The sequence below is a fragment of the Tenrec ecaudatus genome, chromosome 3, assembly GCF_050624435.1.
Source record: "Tenrec ecaudatus isolate mTenEca1 chromosome 3, mTenEca1.hap1, whole genome shotgun sequence".
NCBI lineage: Eukaryota > Metazoa > Chordata > Mammalia > Afrosoricida > Tenrecidae > Tenrec > Tenrec ecaudatus.
This window is the reverse complement of record NC_134532.1, coordinates 151123707-151140301: the sequence shown is the minus strand read 5'-3', so window position 1 is coordinate 151140301 and position 16595 is coordinate 151123707. Positions and strand designations below refer to the sequence as shown.

The following is a 16595-nucleotide window of genomic DNA, read 5'->3' as shown; positions in this document are numbered from 1 at the left end:
TATCTTCTGGATCTGTTTGAACCACTGTCTATTACTCTGTGTGCAGGGTCTGTATGATGAACACAATGACGTGTTCTGGAATTTGTTGCAATGTGATATATAATTTTTTATGATCCACATAATTGAATTCCTTTGTATTGTCAATAAAGCACAAGGAACTACGTTTCTGGGGTATTTTCTGCCTTCAGTTAAGATCTATCTGATATCAGGACTAAAATCTTCATTCCACATACATTTCTGAATCTGGCTTAAATTTCTATCATTTCCTGTTGATGGTCACCTGCAAGTGTTTTTGAAAATATTTTCAGAAATATATACTTTCCCATGATATTAAATATATATTTAAAATATTGGCATTCAATTGCATCAACTTTCCTTTGTGCCTTCGTGATATAGTGGTTACTCGTTGGCCTGTTAATTGAAAGGTCAGCAGTTCAAAACCACCAGAGTTGTCTGCTTGAGAAAAGGAGGCTTTCTATCCCATAAAGAGTTACAGTCTAAGAAACCCACCAGTGCACTTCTACCCTTTCTTATCGGGTTGCTATGAATTGGATTCAACTTGCAGGCAGTGCTTAGACGTAGCTTCTTTTGACTGGGCAAAGACTGGTTTCCCTTGCAGTCCCCTGCGCAGGTAGTATGTGGCTTTCCTAAGTGAGTTCTGTCAGTTCCTGGATCCATGTCCCCCACTCCCACCCCAAATGCCTTACATGCAGCAGAAGGAGTCCTATGGCATAATAAGGTACACATTGGGCTGCTCATGATAAGGTCAGTAGTTTGAACCCACTGGCAGCTTTGAGGAAGAAAGACAAGGCTTTCTACTCCTGTAAAGATTTACAGCCTTGAAAGTTCACAGGAGCCAGTTCTGTAATGTCTGTAGGGCCACTATGAGTCAGAATTGACTTCTTGGCAGTGAATTTGGATTTAGTGAAGCTTGAACTTCTTCCATTGATACCACAAGTAACATATACTACATATACAATCTCCCAAATCGGTCTAACACAAATCAATTTTGGGAGGCACGCAGTGATTCTGTATTTCTTCCATCTTCTTTTAATGCTTTCTGAATCATTTAGTATTTTGTGTATAGATTCATTTATTATTTTAACTCAAGGTTTGAATTTTTTTCTTCATCTCTTTCATCTTGAGAAAAACTGAGTGTGATTATCCCTTTGGATGATCTAACTTCAAATCTTTGTGCCCAGGTTTAAATCATTTGTCTTCTCGAGCTGTTTTTTTGTAATCTTCTATTTAGCTCTTTTTCTTTATTAGTTCTCCAATTTGCTTTCTTTACTTTCAAGAATAAGGGTCATAGTCTGTTTGGACATCCATTTTTATGTTTTGTTTCTTCCCTGCCTTTCTACCCTCTTAATTTTCTTCATATATTTTATACTTAATGTCATCCCATAGCTCATCAGGTATGTTGTAATTAGCATTCAATATGTCTAATTTGTTTTTCAGCTGGTCTCTAGACCAGGTAGGATATATTTAATGTTGTACTTCGGTTATTGTGGATTAAAAAAGGTTTTTGTCAGTTCCAAGTTAAATTTACATATGGGCATTAATGATCAGTTCTGCATTCCACCCATGATCTAATTCTGGCTGATGATATTGTTGCTCAGTGCCATCAAGCTGGTTCTGATTCATAGTGACCCAATGCACAATAGAACAAACACTGTCCAGGTGTGGAGATATAAACAATACCTTTTGGTTTTCTAACTCAATGCCTTTTGTGTTAGTCTGGGTGCTTTAGAGAAACAAATCCACAGAAATTCATGTATAAGAGAGAGTTTTATATAAAGGTTAAGTGCACATCAAGAAAACATTCCAACCCAGTGCTGCCCAAGCCCACAAGTCCAACATTAGCCCATATGCCCAACACCAATCCACGAAGTCCTCCTTCATCTCACAAAACACACACCATGACGCCTACTGCAGGAGGAAAGCCGAATCAGTGAGCATGTAAGCATCTCAGCGCTGGCAGGGGTCTCCACATAGTGCTCCAGCACCCAGGGCTGCATCTGGGCAGGTCCATGTGGCTTCTCCACAGGGATGTCTTGCTGACGTGAGCTTTGTCAATTGAAGCAGGGAACTGGCTAAGGCAGCTGTACCCTGGTCTGACCATCACAAAGCAAGAGACCCAAGAACTAGAAAGGTGAGGCTCACCAAGCCATTTATCTCTCTGCCCTTCAATTAACCCCAAGTGTTTATCAGCAAGGTTGGCACAATAAACTTTGACTCGCCAGTTCTAAACTATTTTCACAATTGTTATGTTGAGCTCATTATGCCAATTTATCTCCTTGATAGTCTTCCTTTTTTTTTTTTTTTTGCTAACCTTCTGCTTTATCAAGCATGATGTCCTTTATCCTGGAGCTAGTCCCTTCAGATAACATATTCAAAGTACTTGAGATAAAGTGTTGCCATTTTCACTTCTAAGGAGCATTAGACTATCTTTCCAGATAGATTTTTAAAATCATTTTATTGGGGGGGCTCTTACAACTCTTTTTTTTACTAAGCTGATGTTTCTTTATTTCCACTGGATTTAGTTTCATTTTAAAAAATCATTTTATTGGGGGCTCATACAACTCTTATCACAATACATATATACTCCAGTTGTGTAAAGCACATTTGTACATTCCTTGCCTTCATCATTCACAAAACATTTGATCTCCATTTAAGCCCTTGACATCAGCTCCTCATTTCCCCTTCCCTCCCCGCCACTCCCTGCCTTATGAACCATTGATAATTTATAAATTGTTATTATTTTGTCATATCTTATACTGTCCGATGCCTCCCTTGGCCTTCATCCACTTTTCAGTTGTCCATCCCCCAGGGTGGGGGTTATATGTAGATCCTAGTAATCGGTTTCTCCTTTCTACCCCACCTTCCTTCCACCCTCCTGGTATTGCCACTCTCACCACTGGTCCTGCGGGGTTCATCTGTCCTGGATTCCCTATGTTTCCAGTTCCAGTGTACATCCAGTGTACATCCTTTGGTCTAGCCAGATTTGTAAGGTAGAATGGGATCATGATGGTGGGGTTGGGGGTGGGTAGGAGGGGAGGAAACTTTAAAGAACTAGAGGAAAGTAGTATGTTTCATCAGTGCTACACTACACCCTGACTGGCTCATTTCTTTCCCACAACTCTTCTGTAAAGGGATGTCCAGTTGCCTACAGATGGGCTTTGAGTCCCTACTCCACATTCCCCCTCATTCTCAATGATATGATTTTTTTTCCTTTGATGCCTGATACCTGATCCCTTTGATACCTTGTGATCACACAGGCTGGTGTGCTTCTTCCATGTGGACTTTGTTGCTTCTCAGCTGGATGACTGCTTGTTTACCTTCAAGACTTTTAAGACTCCAGATGCTTTATCTTTTGATAGCTGGGCACCATCATCTTTCTTTACCACATTTGCTTATGCACCCATTTGTCAGATTGTTCTTGTTTTTCTAGTTCTTCATGTACTGTCTTTCATTATTTTTAAAAGTTGTATGAGCATATACTTCATATAGCATACAATTTAATCATTCAATCATATTAAGGTTTGTGCAATCATCACCATAATCAATTTAAGAACACTTTCTTCTCATAGACATTGCTGTTAGCTCACTGTTTCCCCCATCCTCCCTTACCATGCCCCTGTCTACTCAATGTCTCTATAGATCTACTTATCCTCAATTTCATATACGGAAAGCCATATAAAACAATCATATAAAACAAACAAAGAAACAAACAAAAAAACTAACACTTAAAACACATAGAAAAACCCAGTCCAAGAGAAAGCATAAAATACTGAAAATTGAACCAATTTAAAAATGATCCTAAAGGAAGACCAAATGATACGTTGTTACATTTTAACCCAACTATACCTGCCACAATAGGCTTTACAATCCTCTCTGTCTAATAACGGAGCTATTCACGTCCCTCAACTATGATCAGAAGGGAATCACCTGATGCCTATCCATGTGCGGACCTTGAAAATGGATTTTGGATGTCCACTATCATGAAAAACCTCCTGGAAAAGAGGTGCTCACAATGTAACTTCTGATATTATACCCTCCTTCAGATTTGGGTCTGATTATTTCAAATCCTTTCTTCACCATATTTGCTTGTGTACCTGTTTTGTCTTCAGCAATCATGTTGGGAAGATGAGCATCATGGAATGACACATTTAGGGAGTACTTAAGTACAGGCCCAATGTCCATCTGCTACCTTAGTACTAAACCTATAAATATATGCACATAGATCTAGTTCCCCATCATCATATATAGATATATTTAAATATGTACATGCCTGTATTTAAACCTCTTTAAGTGCCCTTTTCTTCCTAGTTCTTTCCTCTATTTCCTTTGACTTCCCTCTTGTTCCATTATCCTGTTCAGCCTTCATTTGGGTTTCAGTAATTCCTCTCGGTTACATTGCCCTCGATCAAGCCCCACCAGGCCTCCTACACTCTCCTCACCATTGATTTTGTATCAGTTGTTCCCTTGTCCCTGGGTTTGTTAACACTCACTTCCTTTCCCCTGCTTTCCCCTCTCCCATGTCCTCACTGGAGCCATCATCCCGTTGTTTTCTCCAGATTTTTATCCCACTTATCTTATCTATATAGACCTGAAGAGATAATAACATGCTCAAAAAACAAGACAAAGAAAAACAAAGCAACTAAAGAAAATTAAACAACAAGAACAACAAAAACCAACGACACAAACAAAAGGAAAAAAGAAAAGCCTATAAATAATTAAAGGTCTGTCGACCTTTGGGAGTGTTTTCAAGTTGAGTCTGATGGGTTGCTAGGCCCTGACCCCAAAGTCTATTTTTGGTATTTCCTGGGGACTTGGTTGCTCTGCTCCCCTTGCTGTTCTGTTGCACACCCTTAGTGTTTCGGCTCAGTGTGCTCGGGATAGATTGGGCGCAGCTCCTGCACTGTGTCTCCAGTGTTGTCCCCCGTGGTGCTATGGGTCAATGAGGGACATTGTGTCTCATAGTGGGTCCGGCCATATGGTCCTCTCTGTGGGTTGACTGCTCTGAGCAGGAATATCACCCTCAGGGCTTGGTAGGCCAGGATGTGTTCCACTCGCTCTTCCTTCTTTTTCTTTTTAAAAATCATTTTATTAGAGGCTCTTATAGCTCTTATTACAATCCATACATACATCCATTGAGTCAAGCACATTTGTACATATATTGCTATCATTTTCAAAATATTTTCTTTCTACTTGAGCCTTTAGTATCAGCTCATTCCCCACTCTCTCTTGCATGAGCCCTTGACAATTTATAAATTATATATATTTTTCATGTCTTAGCCCAACCACTGTCTCCCTGTACCAACTTTTATGTTGTCTGTCTCCCTGGGAAGGGATTATATGTAGATCATTGTGATTAGTTCCCGCTTGTTACCCCCACCTTCCTTTTACCCGCCTGGTATTGCTACTCTCATTATTGGCCCTGAGGGGTTTATCTGTCCTGGGTTCTGTATGTTGAGAGCACTTATCTGTACCAGTGTACATGCTCTGGTCCAGCCAGATTTCTTTTTTGTCGTTAGAATTTTTGGTTGTTGTTATTTGTTTTCTTTTCTTGTTTTGTTTTACTGTGTCTTGTTTTTGTGCTCATTATTGTCTGCATGACTATCTAAATAAGATTGGTGGGATAAGCAATCCAGAGGAGAAAACAATGGGCCTGAGAGTTCTGGAGGGACACAGGAGAAGGGAGGTGGGGGAAAGGAAGGGGACAAGAGAACAACAAGTGATCTAAAATTTATGGTGAGGACAGTATAGGATACCTGGTCTGGCTTGATCAAGGGCAATGTAGCTGAGAGTAATTACTGAAACCAAATGAAGGCCAAATATGATAGTGGGATAAGAGGAAAGTAAAAGGAAATAGAGGGAAGAACTAGGAAGCAAAGGGCATTTATAAAGGTTTAAATACAGGCATGTACATGTGTAAATATATTTATATGTAATGATATGGAAAAAGATTTATGTCCATATACTTATTTGTTAAATATTGTCAGCATATGGACATTGGTCCTCCAGTCAAGAACTCCCTCAAAGCAAAAACACTTTGTTCTAATAACCTGGCATTCTGTGATGTTCACTTTCCCTGACATGATTGCTGAAGACAAAATGGGTACATAGCACATGTGGTGAACAAAGCTGCTGGTGCCTCATTATGAGAAGAGAGAGCATCTGGAGTCTTCAAGGCTTGAAGATAAGCAAGTGGTCATCTAGTTGAGAATCAATAAAGCCCACGTGGAAAAAGCACACCAGCCTGTGTGATCATGAGGTGTCAATGGGATCAGTATCAGGCATCAAAGACGTAGAACAAAAAAAAACAACAATGTGAATGAGGGGGAGTGAGGAGTGGAGACCCAAAGCCCATCTGTAGGCAATTGGACATCCCTTACAGAAGGGTCACAAGGAAGAGACGAGCCAGTCAGGGTGCAAAGTAGTACTAATGAAACATTCAACTTTCCTCTAATTCCCTAATGCTTCCTTCCCAACACTATCAAGACCCCAATTCTACCTTACAAATCTGTCTAGACCTAATAGCTTCTTAAGATGGAAACTTAAATGACTTATTTACACACCTGTTCTTTCATTTTCCCGGTACATTGAAGCCTTTAGCATTGATTATAACTCAATGTAAAGAAAACCAAATTCCTCACAACTGGACCAATAGGTAATATGATAAATGAAGAAAATATTGAAATTGTCATGGATTTCTTCTTGCTTGGATTCACAATCCTCATGGAAGCAGCAGTTAAGAGATCAAATGAAGCAGTGCTTCAGTAAATCTGCTGTTCATGATCTCTTTAAAATGTTGAAAAGCAAAGTGGTTACTTTGAGGACTAAGGTGTGCCTGATGCGAGCCATGATATTTTCAGTTGCATCATATGCGTGTGGGAGATGGACACTGAATATTAAAGAACAAAGAACTGATGGATTTGAGGTGTGATGTTCGTGAAGAATATTGAAAGTACCAAAAGAACAAACAAACCTGTCTTGGAAGAAATACAACGAGAATGCACCTTAGAAGCATGTGAATCTTTGATTCCTGCATGTTTCATTTGGCAAGTTCCAAGTACGTAGTTTCCATTTCTGCTGTTGAAGAAAGGTATTTACAATGAATAAATTGTTGGTCTTGAAAAATTGTACCATAAAAAATTGAAATCTCTAGTTTCATTCCTATCTCCAAGGGCATATTTTCCAACTCCTGTTCCTTCTATTTTGTTTGCAACTTTTGCATCTAGTATCCAATAATTATCGATTCTAGAAATTAAATCACCATTATTTTAAATACCAGCAGTATTTTCAATACCAATGTTGCTATAACAGTGACATAGCTTCTAGCATCACAAGAACGCACAAACCACTGGAGTAGAACAAACTTGCAGAGAAGTGGTATGCATTAATATTTGATGTAGGGAAATTTGAACTTATGAAGAATTAAATGAAACACCTACAGATCCACATTCTAAGAGTTAGTAAACTGAAATGCACTGGTATTAGCCATTTTGCATCAGACAATCGTTCAGTTTATTATGCAAGGAATGAAAAAATGATGAAACATTCAATCAAGATGCATTGACAATATCATAATAAACTCATTTGGCTGAGCATACAATAGAAAGTACCAGATAAAATGGTAGGAAAATATAGAACAAAATTAAAATTCTTTAAAAAAGCTATGCCTACTGGGACAATAGAGACAGAGGAACCCTTGGGCCTGAAAATAACACCTTGAACTTAAAAACAAACAAACAGTTTGATTGGTATTTTGTCCACATATCATACAATTCAATAGTTCAATCATATAACACAGAATTGTACAATCTTTGCCACAATCAATTTTAGAATATTTTCTTTTTTCCTGTACTCATTGCTATTCATGTAAAATTTCTCCCCTATTTTGGCAAAAATATACCCTACAAAACACTCACCAATTCAGCAACTTCTCCATGTGTAAATCAGTGCCATTGATTATGCTGTTTGTGTTGTACAACCATTATTGCTATTCCACTTCAAATTGTTCCGCCACCATTCAAATGAACTCAGTGACCCCTAAACTAAAACCCTTCCTCCTTTGGCCAGAGTAATCTTGGATCCAGTTGGTTTATTTTCTTTTTTAAAACAGTTTTCTTGACATAACAGTCTCATACCATGCACTTCCATAGTTAAACCGCTTCTAAAAGGAATTGTACACACATCATCACAATCAGCCCTAATGCTCCCTCCCCCTCATCTTGAACTTGCAACTGATTCTGGAAGTCACCATTCAGTAAGATGATTTATTGACTTATAACATAAACAGCATCAAAACTAAGCAATGTGATCTTTTAAATCATCAACTGAATGAGACCAAACAGTCAACACTTGCTCAAAAAGAAAGAGGAATATGCAAGGAGGGATAGGGAAACAAGATAAATGGAAACAGAATAAGCAGAATGGAAACAATAAGAAGGCTATAGAACATTGTGAACGTTTTAAGAAATGCCTTGGAAGAAATTGTATAAAAGTGATTAAGTAGGAACCCAATTTGTAATGTCAGCATTCCCTTAAAATACAACAAAAACACTTTTATTATGGAAGATACACTAAACATGTCCATGCAATATAGAGGTCAGGTCTGATATTGTACATGTTACAATGGGGCTTCCAAACCAAGCACAGACCATGAAGAAGGAGTAGGCTGCACAATTCTGTGGGATTAGCTTTTGAAAGCCTTCTGGAGGACCTGATGCGAGGGGCTTAAGTGGAGAGCAAATGCCTTGAGAATGATTGGGGCAGGGAATGTATGGATGTGCTTTATACAATTGATGTATGTATATGTATGGATGGTGATAAGAGTTGTATGAGTCCCTAATAAAATGTAAAAAAAGAAAAGAGGAGAAAAAAATGATTAGGGCAAAGACTGTACAGATGTGCTTTATACAATTGATGTATGTATATGTATGGATGGTGATAAGAGTTGTATGAGTCCCTAATAAAATGTAAAAAAAGAAAAGAGGAGAAAAAATGATTAGGGCAAAGACTGTACAGATGTGCTTTATACAATTGATGTATGTATATGTATGAACTGTGATGAGAATTGTATGAGCCCCAATAAATTGCTAAAAAAAAGAGAAAGCCTTCTGGAAAGCAGCAGTACATTGCTACACGGAGTGCTGGCAGACGAACCACTTAGGTTGGAAGCCAGCAAAACTATGACTGAGGAAGAGCTCCCTGTTCAAAGTCGAGTCAACCATAGTGCCATGAATTAAGCTTGGGGGTCCTTAATTTGCTGATGAGGCATGAATTACAAAGAGAAGAAACATCTGTAAACACCTATTAACAATCAGACCATTGACTTTAAACCTCTCCATTTTCTCTTTGTACAAATGTAGTAAATTTTATTCTTTTTTATTCCATCTGGCAAAGTCCATGTTTTATCTGCAGTTTACGTTGTTGAAAAAGTTAGTTGTTACATATAAGTCATTAGCATTGCACGATTCTATCATGTTTCTGTCACCAAGGTCACATTTTTTCAGCTTTCAAGCCATCTCTATTTGAAAGTTTTACATATAATTACTAATAATTATCAATGCATCTTGATTTTATATTTGATCTATTTCAAATTTCAGAAAAATGTGAAAATCTTCAATTTCTTCCTTTTTGGTATTAGCAGTTGGACTAAGTATTTGAATAATAGTAGTAAACTTGCTGGCTTTCTTCATTGTCCCAAGGAGAGCATTATTTACTAGCAGTATTGTACTTTAACAGAGGTCAATTACACACAGAATATGAAAAAATTTCCTCTTAATGTTTCATTCTTGGCATAGTAGTCCATATAATTTTCTAACTCAAAATGCCAAATACCAGTTCATTTCAGTTTATTAATATTTAGGATAACAATTTTTGTGCATACCATTGCATTTTTACAAATTGCAATTTCCTAGATTCATCCCAAGTACATTGCATGTTCTGATTATTAATAAATGTTTTCATCTACTGCTTCTCATTTTGCGTCATGCCACAGTAACACGTGAAAACCCTAACAGCGTTCTTGCATCCACAATGACTCTAGTTTGAGTAAGCACCTCTTTCCCAGTTGTGTTTTGAGTGTCTTTCAACTTCTGGAGCCTACTTTCTGACACTATGTGAAACAGGGTTCTGCTCTAGTCATCAAGTTTTTACTGGCCAAACTTTCCTCTGAATCTTTCTTACTCTGGAAGCCCTAAGGAAGCCTATCAACCATCCATGACCCAGCTGTTATGCAAAGTTGAGTCATGCAATTTATGGTTAAGATAATAATTATGAGGAATAATGAAAAATTTCCACACTAAAATCCATCAAAAACTTGGAAAGCTGGAAAATCCTGTATTGTTCCAAATGGTGGTGACATTTTTCAGGCTAGTGTTAATGAAATTATCTCTTTTATGTGAATCATATATGAGTAAATTATTGAGAATAATATGTCTCACCAAAGAAATCTCTACCATTTTTAGATACGCTTTTTGGGAAATGTAGACGTTTCATGTGAAAGAGTTTATGTTAATAAAATGCTGCACATGATAGCTGATACATTGATGGAGTAATAGCTATTTGGTCCATATTATTCTATTGATATGAACCATGTGTAATTTCTTCAGCACTAGACTGTACCATTACCTGGACAATGTCTGACCATTAATCTGCTCATGGACACAGATAGTTTCGATATTTTCGCTATTGTGAATGCTGCTGCAATGAACATAGGCAAGTGTGTCCATTTGTATCACTTGCTTTATGTCTCTTGTATATGTATTTAGGAATAGAAATTTTACATCAGAAGGTATTTCTATTTCTAGCTTTTTGAGACAGTACCATATTCCCCTCCCCCGCCACAGAAGTTGTATCATTTTACAAAATCTCTAGCATGTATCAGAATCCAAATATCCCTACAACCTTGCCATCATTTATTGATATCTGTTTGCTTTTATTAATCATTGCATTTTTGCTGGTGTGAGATGGTATCTTACAGTGGATCTTATTTTCTTTTTACTTTATTTCTTCCATTTTTTTTTTTTAAGCAAAAGGGAAGAAATTTATTGGAACCCATACGGGACACCCTAGAGGGGCCAGCATACCCTACTATGTAGGCATGCCCAAGTAAAGGATCATATCATTCCCTGTATCCCCATGTCCCAGAGGGACTCCCCTTGAGCCGAGCCCCAAAGCCCCAGGACTGGCTGGGGGTGGAGACGTGTTGATCTTACTTTCATCTCTCTAATGGCTAATGTGTGGTAGTTACATAATTTCATGACAACTTGAAGCATAGAGGTGGAGTTTAACCTGTCAATCAGGTCACAGCCTGATGGAGCCTATTTGTGGGCGTGACCTCCTCATAAGGAAGGTCCTGGGAATGGCCCTGCCCACCTGCTTCACCTTCCTGCTGGGAAGCCACTCAGAGCCCTGCCAGGCCTGTGATGCCGCCACTGCTGCCATTAGATTCACAAGACTTTGCACCCACTGGCCTGTGCTCCTCTCGAATTCTACGTCATTGCTGTGACTGAGTGACTCTGAAGAAGGATTTATGAACGAGTTTTGAACTTATGGACTTGATCTGGACTGGGATGGGATGTTTGCTTGATATATAATTATTTCTTGATATAAAGCTATTACTTACATATATATGAGTGTCACGAATTCTGTTTCTCCAGTTAACCTGGTCTAACACAGAGTGTCACCATATTTTCATGTATTTGTTGGTTACCTGGATGTCCTTTCTAGAGAAGTATTTGTAGAGTTGTTGAAATTTTCTCTATATTAAAGAGAAGAGACCCTCACCAGATAAGTTTTAAGGAAGGGGTGGGGGAGCATCACCCAAAGCCCTGGCTGTGGACTCCTGAGTACCAGGAAGGGAAAAGAAAGAGGGATGTTTGCAGAGCTGGCTGCCTCCAAGTGCCCTTGCTCGCCACTTCGGCAGCGGCCTGGGTGACAAGGAGGCGCGGGAGCACCCGCCCCGGAGCAGTCTGCGCTCCCTACCTGTTCCCCGGGAAGGAACCGCAATGGGGACATCAATGGCACACGCTCAAGGACAACCCGAGCCAGAGACACCATAACCTTAACCCTTCCCCCACCCTCACCTGAATGTAAAAGCTGGGCAATGAGGGCCACGCCAAGAAGAGTGGATTCATTTGAATGATGGTGTTGGTTAAGAATATTGGACACACCATGGACTACCAGAAGAATGAACCAATCGTCTTTGAAGAACTGTAGCCAGCATGTTCCTGAGAAGCAAATATGGCAGGTGAGGGGAGAGAGGGGGAACGGAGCACAATGATCTATCTATAACTCCCTCCCAGGGTGATGGACAACAGAAAAGTGGGTGAAGCGAGACATCGGTTGGTGTAAGATATTAAATAATAATAATAATAATTTATAAATTGTCAAGGTTCATGAGAGAGGGAGGGTGAAGGAAGGAGGAAAAAACGCGGAGCTGTTACCAAGGGCTCTAGTAGAGAGAAAATGTATTGAAAATGATGATGGCAACATGTTTACAAATGTGCTTAACACAATGGATGTATGTAAGGATTGCAATAAGAGCTGTAAGAGCCCCCAAATGAAATGATTAAAAAAGAAAAATAAGTAAGGATGGCGAGATTTCAATGTCATGTACTTTGAGCATGTTGTTAGGAGGGACAACACTCAATTTTCCTAGATTCATACTTCATGCAATCATGCTATGATTATCAATAGATGTTTGCAGTCATTTCTCCTCATTTTATGTCATGCTCATCAGCAAATAAAACTCCTTAAGACTTTACTCCCTTCGTGTCGTTATGGTGTACCCAACATTGAGCAGATGGCTATTCCTCAGACATACTTTGAAAGCCTTCCAACCTTAGGGACTGATCTTCTGACAATGTTCTGCTGCTAGTCATAAAGTTTTCCATATATCTGACCATATTTCATTACTGTTCATAAGATTTTCCGTGGTTAATGTCCAAGAAGTAGACATCATGTTCCTTCTTCATAGTCTGTTCTTAATCTGGAAGATCCACTGAAACCTACTCACCTTGGGTTACTCTCCAAATCTGAAACACCAGTGACATAGCTTCCAGCATCACAGTAACATGTGGAGCACAACAGAGATAAACTGACAAACACATCAAGCATAAATATTGATTTTCAAGGAGAAATGGACGGGTACTAGCCATTTAAATCAATTACAGGGTTTATGTCAAAAGTCAATGTCAGAAGAGACCCTGAAATTTGCTCTTGATCATAGAATAGATAAAGCAAATAGAAGAAAGAATGAAGTCAACGAGCTGAATAGAATATTTCAAGAAAAAAACAAATGTTACAATGAAATGTGCAAAGACTTAGAAAAATAAAAGAAGATGTCTAAATTTCAAAGAAGGGTATCGGGGAGGAGACGAGCCAGTCAGGGTGCTATATAGCAATGATGAAACATACAACTTTCCTCTAGTTCCTAAATGCTTCCTCCTCTCCCACTATCATGATGCCAGTTCTACCTTACAAATCTGGCTAGACCAGAGGATGTACACTGGTACAGATAGGAACTGGAAACACAGGGAACCAGGGTGAGTGATCCCTTCAGGACCAGTGGTGTGAGTGGTGATACTGGGACAGTAGAGGGAGGGTAGGTTGGAAAGGTGGAACGATTACAAGGATCTACATGTGACGTCCTCCCTGGGGGATGGACAGCAGAAAAGTGGGTGAAGAGAGACTTCGGACAGGGCAAGATATGTCGAAATAATAATTTATAAATTATCAAGGGTTCATGGGGAGTGATGGGAAAAACGAGGAGCTGATGCCAGGGGCTTAGGTGGAGAGTAAATGTTTTGAGAATGATGAGGGCAATGAATGTATAAATGTGCTTTATACAATTGATGTATTATGGATTCTGATAAGAGTTGTATGAGCCCTTAATAAACTGATTAAATAAAAAAGAAAAGAACATCCTCAGCATATCCTAAACGGAAAGAATTCAAGGAAAACTTCAAATCTCAAGTTGAAAAATTTTATGAGCAAAATATTGAATGATGCAGGAAGCATTAAAAAAATGGAAAGAATACACAGAGTCGCTATCAAAAAGAACTAGTTGACATTCCTCCATTTCAAGAGGTGGCATATGAGCAAGAACCAACGAAGCTGCTTGAAGGAAGAAGTTTAAGCTGTTCTGAAAGTGTTAGTAAAAAACAACCAACTGAGATGTTTCAAAAGCTGACAAAGCACTGAAAGCACTTGTCTAATCCAGGAAATTTGCAAGACAGCTATTTGGCCAACTGACTGGAAGAGATCAATATTTGTACCCATTCCAAAGGGGACCCAACAGAATGCTCTACTTATGGAAAATTATCAATGATATCACATGAAAGTAAAATTTTGCTGAAGATCATCCAACAATGGTTGCAGCAATATAGTGACAGGGAGATAGCTATTAGATGTTAGGCTACAGTTGTAAGAGGACATGTGTGGTACTTACACAGTTTCATGTCAACTTGAAAAATATATAATAGAGTATGGGGTGGTATTCAGCCTGTCAATCAGATCACAGCATGATGGTGCACATGGCCTTCTCATAAGGAGGGTACTGGGAACCTCCCCACCTCTCTGTACTTTTACTTGCCTGCTGGTGAGCCACTCTGAGACCTGCCAGATCCACCACTGATGATATGCTGAGAATGTTCTTCACTTTTTTTCCCTAAGTCTTTGCACATTTCATTATATTTGGCTTTTTCTTCTTTAGCTGCTCTTTGAAGTGGTCTATTCAGCTCTTTGACAGTTTTGCACCCACCATCCTGTGATCTTCCTGCATTCTGCATTATTGCATGTGGCTATGTGAGTCTGAAGAAGGACTTATGGACTAGTATTAGACAAAGGGACTTGAGTTAGACTGGACTGGGATGTTTTCCTGATATATGTTATAGGGGACACCCCCAAAACCCAGAAAAATGCTTCACTCGACAAAGCTTTCGAAGTTTGCATTTTCCCCGCTAGGCGAGCACCAAGCAACTCACACTGAGTTAGTGCACCCAGTGGCATTGCCTGGGAAGGTTATCTCTGATTACAAAGAATTTTATTCATAAAAGCAGTTTCACTCGAACCTCGTTTTATATGATGGCCAATTTAAGAGAACAGCATGTGGCTGTGAAATTTTGTTTTCTGCTCTGGAAAAATGCCACAGAAAATGTTGTGATGTTGAACACAGCTTACAAGTAGAGCACTATGGGAAAAACTCAAGTGCTTGAGTGGTTTTCTTTTTTTTTTTCCAGACAGGGCCCAGCTCTTGGCCCCAGGATGACGATGGCTTTTATTTCCTCTCTGGGGTTGGGAGAGGTAGGGATGCTTTCCCAGGGCACACCAACCTAAAGAAGGAGCATGCCCAGAGGACGGGCTGGAAGAGCAGGACCAGCATCAGACGGGCACCTCCGTGTCCACTTCCAGCCCCGCGGCTGCAGGAGTGTGACTGAGGGTCACTCCCCTTGGCGTGACAACTCCTGCATCCACAGAGGCACATGGCGGCATCTGCTGGTGCTGAGGGGGGAGGAAAGGGCCAGTTAGCCGACCCCACACACCCAGTGCAGCCAGGGTGGTAATGTTCACTAGACCTGGCTGGTGTGATTCTTCTCCCAACAGGGGCTCCTCGAGAAGGGCCGGAGGCAGTGCTCACTCCAATGACTGGTCCTTTAAATGTCCATCTCAAACTGGGACTCTTCACCACCGGCAGGCTGGTTGCTTTCTGGACTGTTGCGTGGGAGGCTTCGCCGGCTTCCATGGGGGGCACCTCACTGGCAGGGCTGGTGACGCCAGGAATAGTGGGTAGGTCCTGGGGAGGTGTTTTGGCCACAGGTGAGTTCCGACACTCCATCAGGAATTTCCGGTCATAGATGATCCTGGTACCTCCCGGGGTGGTGCTGAAGAGTGTGCCACCGGGGGTGGTGCTGTAGTCCCCGGGCGGCAGCTGCACACCATCGCTGAGAACCACCCGGCGAGTGGCGGGGATGGCCCGGCTCGGGGTCTAGCTGCAGCTGCTGCCTCTGGACATGGTCTCCCGCTCTCTGCTCCGGCCGCGAGAGCATGGCCCTCTGGGCCCACCCTCCGGGCCCGGCCCCCGCTTAAGTGGTTTTCATTTCAAAAAGGTAAAATGTTGATTGATGACAAACCTTCTGGGTGTTCATAATCTTCCTGAATGGACAAAAATGTTGATAAAATTCATGCACTTTGCTCGAAGCCTGATGATGGACCATTGAAGAGATGGGGAAGTTTTCTGGACTATCTTGGAGCTCAGTTCAGCAAACTTTATCGAAAGATTTGAGTTTGAGAAGTATTACTGAGAAATGTGTGCCCCGATTTCTGACTGACCATCAACAGAGTGTCGCGTGGAAACGTGGCATGCTTTGAAAGAACAGCTCTGAAGCGACCCAGACTTTTCCCCCAAGGTCATTATTGGTGACAAGACATGGTGCTATTCTTACAACCTGCCTCAAGAGCAAACATCAATCCAGCAGTGGAAGAAGCCATTGTTCTCTTGCTCAAAAAAAGCTCAAGTAAAACCAAAGATCAAGACAATGCTCTTTTTTTTTTTTTTTGATATGAGGGGAATAGTACATTTG

At 40.2% G+C, this 16595-nt stretch overlaps 1 pseudogene; it reads right to left on the bottom strand.

Annotated features, from left to right (window-relative positions):
- Positions 1 to 15454: 15454 nt before the first annotated feature.
- Positions 15455 to 16027, bottom strand: LOC142443618 (eukaryotic translation initiation factor 4E-binding protein 1 pseudogene; annotated as a pseudogene).
- Between the last annotated feature and the right edge of the window lie 568 nt (positions 16028 to 16595).